The 13,566-nt window shown below is 38.4% G+C and overlaps 1 long non-coding RNA gene across 1 annotated transcript in view; it reads left to right on the plus strand.

Annotated features, from left to right (window-relative positions):
• The window catches only part of LOC120405514, a 39,215-nt gene extending 33,838 nt beyond the window's left edge, over nt 1-5,377 (plus strand). The window contains exons 2-3 of the long non-coding RNA XR_005598633.1: nt 2,424-2,563; nt 5,288-5,377. This is a non-coding gene — a long non-coding RNA (uncharacterized LOC120405514). The remainder of the gene's footprint in view (nt 1-2,423; nt 2,564-5,287) is intronic.
• Nucleotides 5,378-13,566: the final 8,189 nt, after the last annotated feature.

The following is a 13,566-nucleotide window of genomic DNA, read 5'->3' on the forward strand; positions in this document are numbered from 1 at the left end:
AGAAGAAGAGGTGAGAGATTGACAATCAGCTAAGCCAAGTCTGAAGTTTCTAACAAAGAAAGAAGATCAGACTCCTGCACAAATGCAGAAAGCTTCAAGTTCATCCTATAATAGATTGGAACTAAAATAATATTTATTGGTATTTCTAAGACCAAACGTGACTTTCTTAAAGTTGTGAAAAATCCTTCTGTAGGGCAATTTGAGGCTGTTCAAATTTCTCATGTGCCCATTAGTGTATGTATGCATGAATGCATAGTTAACTGTTCCCCAAATTAGACAATAAACCCATAAGTGTCTTGTCTAAACAGTCAGATATCTGAGTTATTCTATGACCTATGTCATTCTAAAGCTACTATAAGTGTTTACAAGATTATAACAGGGTTTAATATAGAACTAGAAAAGTTCATGGAGGAAAAGTCCATCAATGGCTATTAGCCAGGATAGGCAGGGATGGTGTCCCTAGTCTCTGTGTGCTAGAAGCTGGGAATGGGTGATAGGGGATGGATCACTTGATTATTACCTGCTCTGTTCATTCCTGTGGGGCACGTGGCATTGACCACTCTCAGAACACAGAATACTGGGCTAGATGGAGCTTTGGTCTAACCCAGTATAGCTGTTCTTATTTGTGTAAGACTGCCAAAAAATGCAGGCATCGTATTAAACTAGTGTGGGGAAATAGTTAAATAAAGAAAAGCTTAACAGGGTTTTATTGTACAGTGAAACAATGAGAAAAAAAGCAGATTTAAAAAAAGGAAGCTACCATGAATTCATTTTAAGAGCCAGAATTCCTCAAAAACCATGGCAAGAAATAGCCTCTGCCTTAACAGACTCTTAGCTAAACTGCTTAAATCAAAAGGGAACAGCTTCTGCCCTCAGCCTTTCTGTAAACCCTTAAGAGAAATGTTTTCCTTTTTTTTTATTATAATTGATTTAATTACCATAGTTATTGTAGTAATTAGCAAACCAGACAAATTAAATTGACTTATTGATTATATTTCAATTATAACCTTGATTTGACCATTGCATTGGATTATTGTAAATTAGATTAGTAAAACTAGCTAGTTATAAATTAAATTAGCTAACAACATCTTGCTTAAACTCATATTTGTTTTATAACTGCTTATTTAATCTTTTAATAAACTTATAAACCAGTTCAGTGTATTTCTCAAAACTTCAATACAGATTAAGTATGTACAGGAAATAATTGACATCATTAAAATCATTCCTAAACCCATCCAATGTTTTAGTTACTTAAAACACTTTGTTATCCCTATATAAGATTCTTTCAGAAATAATAAAGATCATAGACTTGGCCCAAAAGCTAATAACAAGGGTGGAGAAGTTTGGAAACTATCATGCCCTGAATGTACAATTTTTCATTCCTCACTGAGTAAGCAGATTTTATGATTTGAACACTTGCCTGTTGCATAATAAAAAACCGGAGCTTTATATTTGTAACTAAACAGCACCTGAGAACCAAAATGAAAAATTAAGAAACTGTTCCACTTGAGTTAAAGCATTATGCTGGGCTATTGAAATGATCACAGATACCTCAGCTGTAGTATTTAGGCACTGGTAATTATGCAACAGATCAGATTTCAAAATTAATTGAGTTTATATGCAGTTAGGACAATGTGGCACTAGGCACTTCCCTGTCTCACTGAGTAATTCCTCAACTTAGGCTGTGAGTTAATTTGCACATATAATTATATATTTCAGCTATGAAACTTCTAGTATAACAAAATCAAAGTAAAAAACTGGGTAGTATTTTTTTTTTACTTGTACAGCCTACTTATTTTTATGGAAGATGAGAAAAGCTTGCTACTAGGCCTTTGAATACATATGGATCCTGATTTAACATAATAAGCTGTTAGCTAGCCAAAGTGTAGTAAAAAAGAATGCTTAAGTGACACGTTTCTATAGAGAAGTTAAAATACCTTTTTTAGTACAACACTTTACTACTTTGGAGTGCAATCATGTTTTGTTCAATAGTTATGTCTATGTGTAAAACAAATTAGAAGCATGTTAGTATTAGTGCATGAGAGTGGTTACCATAGAAATAACACATGAAAAAGTTCTTGTTCCTCTTTAATTTTATGAGCTTCAAGTGACAACTTTTGACATTCTGATCTGATTGAATCTGAACCTAACCCAAATCCTACTTTCCAAAACAAACTTTATGTTGTCAAATTCAAAGCCTGACAATTCATCCAGCCAGAATGGAGGGGGAACAAAGGTTCATTCCTAATAGTAGAGACATAGATTTATCCATGACATTAGGATTCATTGTTAATAATGTTTAGTCTGAAACTCTGTGGAGGAAAAGATTGATTCTGAGTATTTCATAAAGTTTATCACAAATTCTTGTATAATCTGCATGACATTTACTTTTATTCTCTTATATTCCTTCTGCATCTACCCAGCTTTTACCATGATAGGACATGATCAGAAAAGACTGGACATCAAATACCTTTGAAATAGCTGTGAATTATACATTATGCACAGTTGTAGAAACAAAGTGTGCATACTTAGGCAATTTGGGAAGGTGTTTACTATCTAAAAGGTCAGTATTTTCTTAGATATGCTGTTCCTATTGAAGTCAACAAGAGGTCTGATGCTGGCTTCTGTGCAAGCAGACTCAGACCCTGTATGTTTGTGGTATAAAAAAATAGATGACATAGGTGGAAAGAAGTGTAATTTTAAAAAGATGAAAATCTTCATACAAAAAAAGATGGAGAGGAAATTAAAAAAAAAAACAGTACTGAAAATTAGTTACCATTCTAATTTTTGCTGCATAAGAGGGCTGTAGTGACATCAAAGGACCAAAAAACCACCAGTTGTGGCTACAGTAGAATTTGCCTGGGACAGGCACTAGAGAAGACAAAGGCTGCTTAAGTTATATTGGAAGCCGCTCCAGTTCCTAGAACATCCCAGGTTCAGGCAGGTACATGCCACTTGGGAGGTAAATTCTAAGTTGTGTCTTTTAGAAGTTCAGCAAAAAATCTCACCCTGAGAGCTTAATAAGTTATTTCAGTATTAATACACATAGAGTGTTAAGAGTGCAGCACTTAGAACTTTCAAAGTGATCTGCAAAGAGGACACAAAAGCTGCTTTGAGAGAGTCTAAAAGATAAATTATAGATACAATTTTAAAATAGCCACCTAAAGTTGTTCAGCCTAGGCAGGGGACATTTAGGGGGTCTGTTCTGCTGTAGGGATACCTAGAATCCCTGATGTTAATGGGAATTTCATATTGTGGATTTGATTCAACTCTCACTGACTTCAATAGGAACACTGACACTTTAGTATGGTTCAAATAAGCATCTAGTTACTGTATTATCCACATTCTATGACTGTAACACTATGACCCTCCCTGCACAGATCTAAATTGTTCTCTTCTCATCCCTCAAAAGTCACAGCCACCTCCCCTAACCATCCCAGCTCCCTTTATCAGATATGTTAGTGTCCTGAAGCTAGGTTACAGGCTGCCAGGGCTCATCTACCCTGTCTGAGTCTTCAAAAGTAGTTATGGAGTGGCCCTCTAGTGCTACTTCTCCCCTCCCTCCCGTGGGTTAAGGGATGGCAAGATTTTTCAAAATAAGCTGTTTCCCTCCCAATTCACAAATCATCCATCTAAATACTAGATGTATTAATAGTGAAATAACTACAGTTCTCAAAGTGATGCCTGCAGCTCAAGTGGAAGTGGGATAAAGTGGCTTCAAGCTCACCTTTAAGCCATTGAGAAAATCTGTATGCCAAAGCATCATTTATTCACTCAAAACTGTTATACATACCATCTTGTACACAAAGTGAAATTTGTAAACAGAAGCTTTTGGCTGTCTTTTAAGGAATTCATTTTATTTTGCCTCTGCAGTGTAAATCCAGAACAGATATATGAGCAAGATCAAAGGGTAACTGCTGTTTACCATATCACATTCATTGTCCAAGTCATTTTACACCATTTTAGCAGTGCCCATATCGGCACAAATTAAGAAATGATTTTGCATGTTTTTATTCATGAACAGGTTGAATAGTGCAGTAGCTGAGAATAATAAAGAGCAAGTCAAACATCTACATTGAACCAGGGGTGGCTCTAGGTATTTTGCCGCCCCAAGCACTGCAGGCAGGCTGCCCTCGGCAGCTTGCCTGCGGGAGGTCCCTGGTCCCGCGGATTCAGCGGCATGCCTGCGGGAGGACCGCCGAAGCCGCGGAACCAGTGGACCCTCCGCAAGCATGCCGCCAAAGGCAACCTGCCTGCCGCCCTCGTGGCAACCAGCAGAGCGCCCCCCGTGGCTTGCCGTCCCAAGCACACGCTTGGCGTGCTGGTGTCTGGAGCCGCCCCTGCATCGGACATATAGGAAAGCAAGCTCAAAATGCAATATTTTTTTTGTAAATAATATTCCCACAAGAACAATTTACCTTTTCTCTGTTTTCTTTGCCCTCTCCTTATCTTGGGTTTACTATGAGTTTCCCTTAAATTTAGACTATAAGATCCTCAGGGCAAAGTCCTTGTCTTTCTATTTGCACAATGTAGACCTATAGTGATAGATACATAATATAAATTTCCTGGCCTGGGTAGTGACTGTGTTTATATTGTGTACATAGCTGAGGTGACTCCAGTGTTATGTATAATTTCCTCTTGGTCTCCAGGATTTAGTGCTGGTGATTTGTCATGCAAATTCTCCATGGTATGTTTGCCAACTTGATGGTGGATTAATAACATTTGAGGCATGCTTGATATGGCAATATTAAAAAGGATGATTATTCAATGTATACACATGCTCACCCACTGGTACTCATCTATGATTTTCTTTCTGGAAGCTTTCTACAGTAAGTTATTTCACACTGGAGCTTATTTCCTTAACCTTATCTATATAAATATATATCATACTAAAAATGAGTGAACTCAAAAGGTTCAGATAATCCCCTCAAACTTGAATATAGCCATATTTCTTTTTATGTAGCTTCTTTTAATGATGCCCATCACCATAGAATCTGAATGATTCTCAAGGGAGAAAGCAAAAATATATTAATGCAGAAAGCTGAGGCTGTTTTCCTGCTTCTTCTGAGACAATCAGGTTAAAATAAATACACGCTCTCTCCTCTTCTGCTACCCCTTTTGGCTTCCTTTTTATCTGCTTGCCATCACCTCCTTTTTCTTGCTCTTCCTCTTTTTCCTTGTTCACTGTTATGTTTATGGAATGCTACACTGAAAAAGTGAATTTTAGATTCCTTCTGAAGTCAGAAAGATTTATGGTCTTTCTTATCTCCTCCCATAATGAATGCAGAGCCTGGACCTTGTTTCTGAGAAAGCCCTGCCTCTTGTTTTCATGAGCGTCACTCTTGAGGCTGACACTTCGTAGTTCCTGAAATTTGCCCAGGTCCTTGAGGGAGTGAGTACTGATTATGAAGGCTAAGCCAACTTCCTGCTGAAAGTTTGGGTTTTCGTGAACTGTTCAATCCAGTTGCAATTGTTTTTGTATGAATGAATCACTTTTGAACAATAAAATACTGAATTCAGTCTACTGCCTCATTTCTTAAGAACTTACTGATTCAGCAAAGCACTTAAACACGTTTCAGATCCATTCATTCCTAAAATCTTATATTCTGATAGACTGTCGGTTGTTGATTTCAATTATTGTCTTCCTGGGTTCTGTAAGTCTTTAAGGATTTCTCTACACTAGGGACATTTGTAACAATTTTGCTGCCCTGGTGCAACCCCTTGGGTGCTGGCAACAGTTGAAGCATGGACTGTAGGCTGGAACATGTTCATCTTACCACCATGTCATCTAACTCAGAGCGACTATACAAGGAGGCCAGGTCAGAATATACTTTTCACTGTGTCACAGAGTTCAGCACTTTCATGGTAATATATATGCTTGCACTCTGTCTAAATGACAGCTTCTACCACTGGTAGTACCAGTAGAGCTACAGGGATGAAGAAAAATGCTTTACAAATCTAAGGACCAAAATCTGCATAGTGTTGCAGATTACTAAATTTACATCATGATCATTAGGTAATGGGCCATTTTAACCCCCTGTTCACTCTATAAACTTCCTCAGCTCTGAAGGATGCCAGAAGTACAGCTCTTGGACAATTGAGAAGATTCCAATGTTATCTCTGAAATGTTCTGAACTTACTGAACCTTAAGAAAGGGTTCCTCTGTCTGAAAATGTCTTTTCAGTTCTATGGAGCACTTGTTCTTTCTATCTCCACAAACTCAAACTAGCCAGTAAAAAGAGTGAGCTAATTAAGCCTTAAGAACTATGAAAACTCATTTCACAGTGATTCTAAAATGTATAACCTATGATGCACAAGCTTTTGTTTTAAGATTCTAAAATTTCCCCTGGTACCTACCATCACTTGAAAACAAACTCTGAAATTGTTTAAACCTATTTGCAGCTTCATATCTGCTTAGTCTAAAGATTCTAGTGTACCTAGAGCTTTGACTATATTAGAAAATAATTACTTCTTGCAAGACAATCCATCAGCCCAACATGATATAGTAGAATTCACTAAGGGTGTGCTTCTGCTCCTATTTAATTTTATACTATAGGAATTTAATACTATAGGAATATTCTCTTTGGGTATATCTACATGGCAATAAAAGATGCAGAACAAGGCCACAGCTGGCCCGAGTCATCTGACTTGGACATATGGAACTCAAGCATGTGCAGCTATAAAAATCCAGTGTAGATGTTTGGGCTCATGCTGGAGCCTGGCCTCTGAAAACCTGTGAGGGTGGAGTGTCTCTGAGTCTGGGCCCAAACCCATGTGTCTATACTGCAATTTTATAGACCTACAGTCTGTGCCCCAGGCAACTGACCCAGGCTCTGAGACTCAGTACCACAGGTTTTTGGTTTTGGTATCACATTGCAGAGATACACAAAATGTTTCTAACTCATGCATCTGTACTCTGATTAAGGAGTCAGGTGGAAAAAAAATATTATGTGATCATATAAACTATCATGATACACACATGGTGACTGAATTAAGCTTTAATGAGCAACTTTATTTATGGCATTTTCTAATTGTTAGTGCTTGACTTTCCAACCTAAACAATACATATTGTATTTTTTAAAAATGCAAAGCTACATATCTAAATAAGCACACAATAATTTAGTTTATAAGAAAGAACACAATGAAAATAGCAACAGCTAAATTGTAAAAGTAGAAAATCTATATGCAGTACACTCAAAACTTAGGATGGATGGAGAGAAGGATAAAGCAATGGAAAACTGTGTTTTCTCATCCTCTTGTCATTCCCTGAAGACTGGCCAGTCATAAAAACTTTTAAAGTTAATATTGCATTTGTGATTGATGCCAAACTGCATTAAGCTTTTATATCCTATTTGAATTGAGCTGCAGAACAATGAAAGGAATCAATGTTTCCTGAATGCTACAAAACTATATTGGGATTATAGAATCTGAACATGAAGACAAGGCACAGTCTGCTGTTTGAGTTTTGCTCCTGCTACCAAGGGCTAGATTCACAAAGGGGGTAGAGAGGTCTTAAACACCCTGTCATCTAGTAGAATTCACAATGCTGAATTAGGTGTCCAGGCTCCCCCATGCATTGTATGAGGAGTGCTAGGTGTCTAAAAGGGATTCACAGAAGGCCGCACACTGAGCAGAGAGCCACCTAAGATAGCCAGTAGGAAATACCAAGATGGGGCGTGTGGTCCTAAACTCACCCCTCAAAAGATCTAAGCTCCTATCAGGAGTGACAGCCTTGAACCTATTTCTAGTGTTGGGTGCCTAACCCAGGTGAGCCATTTCATGCAAAATGACAGTAATGGTGGTAGTGCCCTCTTTCCCGCACCCCACCCCAAGCCCAGTAGCCCTCATTGGTTAGAGTGCTAACCCAAGATGTCAGAGGCAGATGGGGAGTTCAAATCCCCTCTGTCTGATTCAGAGCAAAGACTGGAACCCAGGTCATCCATGAGTGCCCTGACCACTCTATTTGGCCCAATGAATATGTAAGTATTTCATACCCAGTGGAACAGGTTCTCTTATAAGAGATTCCAACGGCTTTGTCCCTGTCTACCCAAAAGCACCAAGCACCACCATCTCCTCAGCTGCCTTTTGTGTGGATTAGGCATTCTCTGAGCATGCCTACTGGATTGGGCCATATGGGAGAAAGAGGTGAGGAAAGGCAGTTTGTGAATCTTGTCGGGGCTTAGGTGTGAATTAGGCTCTGAACTGCTTGGTGCTGTGTGAATGCCTATTGGTAGAAATGTAGACACCTAGTGGCTTGACCATCAAAACTTAGGAGCCTAAGGAATTTAAATTTTTACAAGGTTAGAGGTAGCTGAGTAGGTGTTTTGTGAATACGAGTAGTACCTAAATATTGGACTCAGGCTCCGAAGTCCCCCTTGTGAATCTAGCCCCTTGGAAGATTTTGGAATGTCATTATATCTAATACAACAAAATAAGGCAAATATTTAGAAATAAGAGTGACAGCACTAATGTGCTGTTGTGTTTTCTAAAAATGTTGATTCTTTATCTCTAAGCAAACAATTCTAAAATATTACAGATTATCACTCATGAAATATGAGTTATATCATCTCTCTTTTCTGAGGAACATAATGTGCTTTACAAACTTTAAGGGTCTGCTTCTGCTGCCCTTATCCATAATGGACTAATACCTTACTCTGCATAAGGTTTGGGGATGAATATTATTTCTTAATACCCATGTTTAAGCTAGTTGCTACTGGTTTATATAAATCAGAAATGTAGAGCTAGGAGGGACCTGGAGAAGTCATCTAGTCTATCTTTTCCATGCTGAGGCAGAACTAAGTATACCTACATCATCCCAGACAAATATTTGTCCAACCTATGCTTAAAACCTTCAGTGACAGGGATTCCACAACTCCAGTACTTAAGTATCCTTATAGCTAGAATATCTAACCTAAACATCCCTTTCAGCAGATGAAGCCAACTAGATGTTCTCCACTGAAGGACAAAAATGGATCACCATACTCTTTATAAAAGCCCTTAACTTATGTTAAGACTGTTTTCTGGTGCCCCCTCAGTATTCTTTTCTCAACTAACATGCCCAGTTCCCTCACCCCCGTATTTATTATAAACTTCTCATAAGTCAGGTTTTCTAAATGTTTTCTCACTTGTCATATTGTTCCACTACACTTTATAATCTGTTCCACACCCACAAGTATATATTTTATAATATTGAAGGGGAATCGTGGTCCTTCACATCACTGGCTCTAGACAGGTAAAGTTTTGAAGATGAGGATCAGATTCTTGAATTAATGCTGATACAGAATGGCAAATTGCTACAGTGGGCCAAGCACCTATGAGATGCGATCTCATTTATCTGTTCCATTGAGGCAGTGGGCTGCCACGTTTTGTAGCCACTTAAGCTCCTGTTTGTCGGAGCAGCAGATAGTATTGGAATATACTGCATTAACAAATGAAACAAGCATAGGCGCCTCCTTGACACTTACTTGTTGTTACACTTAACAGTATGCCACTGACATATCATCTTAGTCAATGACATTGAGATGTTGGTAAATGGGGGAAATGTACAGAAAGTGGTTCCTCACCCCCAAGCATATTTGCTCTCTGATTCAGTCCATTTCAAATGAATGGAAAGCTGGAAGAACCATGTACATGTATAATATTCAGTTTTATCTTTTTCTTTTTTGAAGGCAGGTTTTTAGTTTTTACAATGATCTTTTAGTATCAGTGTTGTTTTGTCATTTCTTTGTAAAGAAGTAGCAGTGCTGAATCTTTATCATATTGATTGTTTTACATTTTTTCGTCTCAGGTGCAGGACAATACACAGCACTGTTATTGCATTATTATTTTTTCATTTGTATCCTATTGATTTGCTGCTAGTAACTTACAGGTCAATTTACAAAAAAGATTGGGTATGATTTATAAATTTTTTCTAAAAGATTATGCCACAATGGGAATGCTTTTATAAGCCTGTCATATCTCCAGGTTTGTTTTTTCTCCTCATGTGAGTTCAATACATTAATAGATTAGTAGCTCAGTTCCACCAGGACATCTATGACTTTCACATAATTTATATCAATAAGTGTCTGTACACAAGCTTATAGTTAAATTGGTATTTTTACTCCTGGGACCTGGTCCTCCTCTCACTTCCACCTGAATAACTCAGGAATAACTCAGCTGAAGCCAGTAGAATTACACTGATATAAAAATGGTGTAAGAGGAGTTTGCATATGCATAACCTTGGCAGATTTAAAAACCAATATTTAAAAACAGAGGTGAAAATTACTGAAAAAAACATTAATATGGCTTTACTGAAATGGACCAATATTAATAAAAAAACAAAACCAATTCTATGTTATGAACCATTGCTGCTCCATTAAGCCACAACCAAGTTTGTTATACTGCTGTGTGATCTCCTCCTAGAGGTATTTCAGCTTCCAGAGCCCCTGATCAAGCATCTTCACCACCAATGCTACCTCTGGGATCAACTAAGTTAGGTACTGAATACTTCCAGAATGAGGGTGTGGTTTAATTGGAGCTAAGACAGAAACTTTCCCCATCTTGATAGAGTTTGAGATTTTGGCTCCCTCCTCTCCCCCCACACACATGCCATCCTTTATCAGCACAAAGTTGAAAGCTCAAAAAAAATTGCAAACTGTTAGTCTGAACAAGAATTCAATTGAGGTGAATCAAAAGGTTTTCCAAAATAAAGTAATTTGGAACTTAAGAATTTTCATTTCCAACTTTTGTTCAAATATATTTGAGTAGAGAAATTTGTAAAAAACAATCATTTCCTGTGAGCGCTTCTGATAAATTGACTTTTTTAATGGGAAAAATGGTTCACTGAAAAATTCCCAATAAGCTCTAGATCTAACTCCAATAATCAATAGTAATGGACATGCAAATCAAAAGTCAATCACCTCAAATGGTAGGTAGTGATCAAAATAGCCTGTGAAATGCTGGATGTGGCTATACTGGGATGACCTCCCAGAGGTGTGGGGGAAAATAGTCCTGGGGTGGAGGACAAAGGCTGTAACAATTGCACCAGATGACACTCCTGAACAAATACTCCATTGCAGATGTGTTGGTATGACTCACCTTTGTTTGTTAAATTCTAACCCCTAGAATTTGATAAGCAGGTCAGGTGAGGGATAGGGCTTTTCTCTGGTGAGCAGGAAGAGGCTGTCAGTCTGACAATGGAATTGCCAGAGACTACTTTATTTGTAGAAATGTAAGGTTTTAGTTGCTTTTCCTCTGTAACTAAGCTACAGGGAACTGTAGGCTTTCTAAAATATTCAGACAAGATATGCTATGCAAACCATTTCTGGATTTTTTTGTTTTTGTTTTTAACTATTCTCTGTTTTTAGTATATCTTCTTTGAGACAACTGTTGGATTGGGTAACTTCACACATACTGGTCTAAAAGAGATGAGAATTCCTCAAAACCATAGAGAAGTGTTGAAAAATAAAGAGTCTCTGGGAGTCTCCTCTCCCATCAAGGTGTCTCAAAGGTCTGTGTCCAGTGATCACAGCGGAGAAGCTAAAATATCAAGGAGACATGAGTTGGTAGTGATGCAAGTGACTCTTCCCCCAGAAGCAATCTTTACTGTCTCTTTTTTCATAGTCCTAAGAGTTGTATTTGTAGCAAGTAATTAGTTCTCTTCTAAACTCCTCTGGAACATTCTGAAACTGATGACTGGCCTACTGAACATATGTCTTAATTTTTGTACATGCTGTGAATCCACAGACTAGCATGGTTTCCTCCTTTTTACATTACGGGTGGATGGATCTTCACTCAAATTTATGTTTTGGCTTATTTTTCCTTACCTCACTCATACTACTGAAACAAAGATGCTGATAAAGAAAATTCATATTACACAAAAATGATGTTTAAAAGAGCATTGAGGTTGCAAAGTCAAGCTCAAAAGAATGCCAGAGTTAAGACTGTCTGTGCAACCTTAATTTGTCACCTTGTGCATATGCATGACACTACAGTCTAATTATATGATTATACACTTCCCCCCACAGGACCTGTCTTATTCAGTGCACAGAATGGACAGTAATCACTTAATGAACATCTATTCAATATTTTGTTTTCTCTTCATTGTTCAAAAGATAGCCCCATGTCTTATTTACTGTACACTATTCATAGCATGTTCTGACAGAATAATTAATTTCTTTATGAATTTTTCTATGGAGCTTATCCCTGTAGTATGAGAGTGCTTCAAACATGAATGAATTTATTTTCACAACATACATTTTACAAATGGGGCATAGACACTTGAAGAGATTAAGATTAGAGTATCCATTAATTTTGGGTGCTCAAGCTGAGCTACCACTGGCCTGATTTTTCAGAATACTTAACATAATATAGTACTTCACATGTTCAGAGCACAGTTCCTATTGATTTTAGGTGCAGTAGTGAGTGTTCCATGCTTCTCCAGATCAGACTACAGAGTCTGAAGTCAAGCACCCAGAAAATGACAGTTAGTGACCATCTTTGAAAAGTCTGATTTTGTCACTTGTCCAGCATCATGTAGGAGCTCTGTGCCAGAGGCAAGAATAGAATCCCATTTTCTAGAGCAGAATCCCAGAGCCCTAACCATCTTCTCTCTTTCAGCAATCTCCCCCCGTCACTCAATACACATCTTCCAACTTCTGCACCAAATGATGCAGGTGTCCTACAAACAACAGCCTCGTTTACTACACAGCCCTGATTAATTCCTAGACCAAATCCATCCTGTGCACCAAATGAGGCAGGGGGCCTGTGGGAAAAAATATTATGTGGTTGTGTAATTGAAGACTGCATCAAAAAGGGGCTCAAATTCTGGCATTTTTTAACATCTGAGTGCTTCACTTTGCAATGTGAATGTTCTTTTAACATATGTGCAATTCCTTGGGTTTTTTTTTAATTAAAGGAAGCAAATGGAATAAACAGAAATTCCATCATGTGGCATCATATTGACATTCATATGGGTCATCTGCCGGGTTGGAATCTTTAGATCCATTGCATAGACCTCTGCCTCTTGAGCTAATGGAGTAACTGATAGCAGTAATAGGTTGTCATCCCCTATGCAGACCACTACCAGAGGGAGATGGGACACTTGGCCAGTGTGTTTCACAGATATATGCTAATATTAGAGGAATAGTAAAAATCCATATTTTAAAGTTCTGTTCCAGGCTTCTCTAGTGGGCAGAAGTCTGCCCATCTACCCATCCCCCAAGCCTTGACCCTTCTGACCCATCCCCTTCAACCTGTTTGTCCCAGTCATGTCTCTTCAACCTAAGACCAATGTTCTCATAGCCAGCCCCAGTCTCCACTCCTCAGTCTTCTCAACCAGCAAGTACTAGTCTCTTCCTCTAGCCACCTCTCCCAGTCCCCCGTCACTCAGCCATTCTCAGTTCAAAATCTGATTTCTCTCCTGCACCCTCACCTCCAGGTTGTCCTCTACCCATGTTCCCCTTCTCCTGACTCCCAGTCCCAAACACACTCCCTGGGATCCTCACACAATTTCTATGTCCCTCACCTGTCCCAGCTTCTTGTCCATGTCCCCAGACAATCCTATAATACCATCACCATCCTGGCTCC

Source organism: Mauremys reevesii, linkage group 5, assembly GCF_016161935.1.
Source record: "Mauremys reevesii isolate NIE-2019 linkage group 5, ASM1616193v1, whole genome shotgun sequence".
NCBI lineage: Eukaryota > Metazoa > Chordata > Testudines > Geoemydidae > Mauremys > Mauremys reevesii.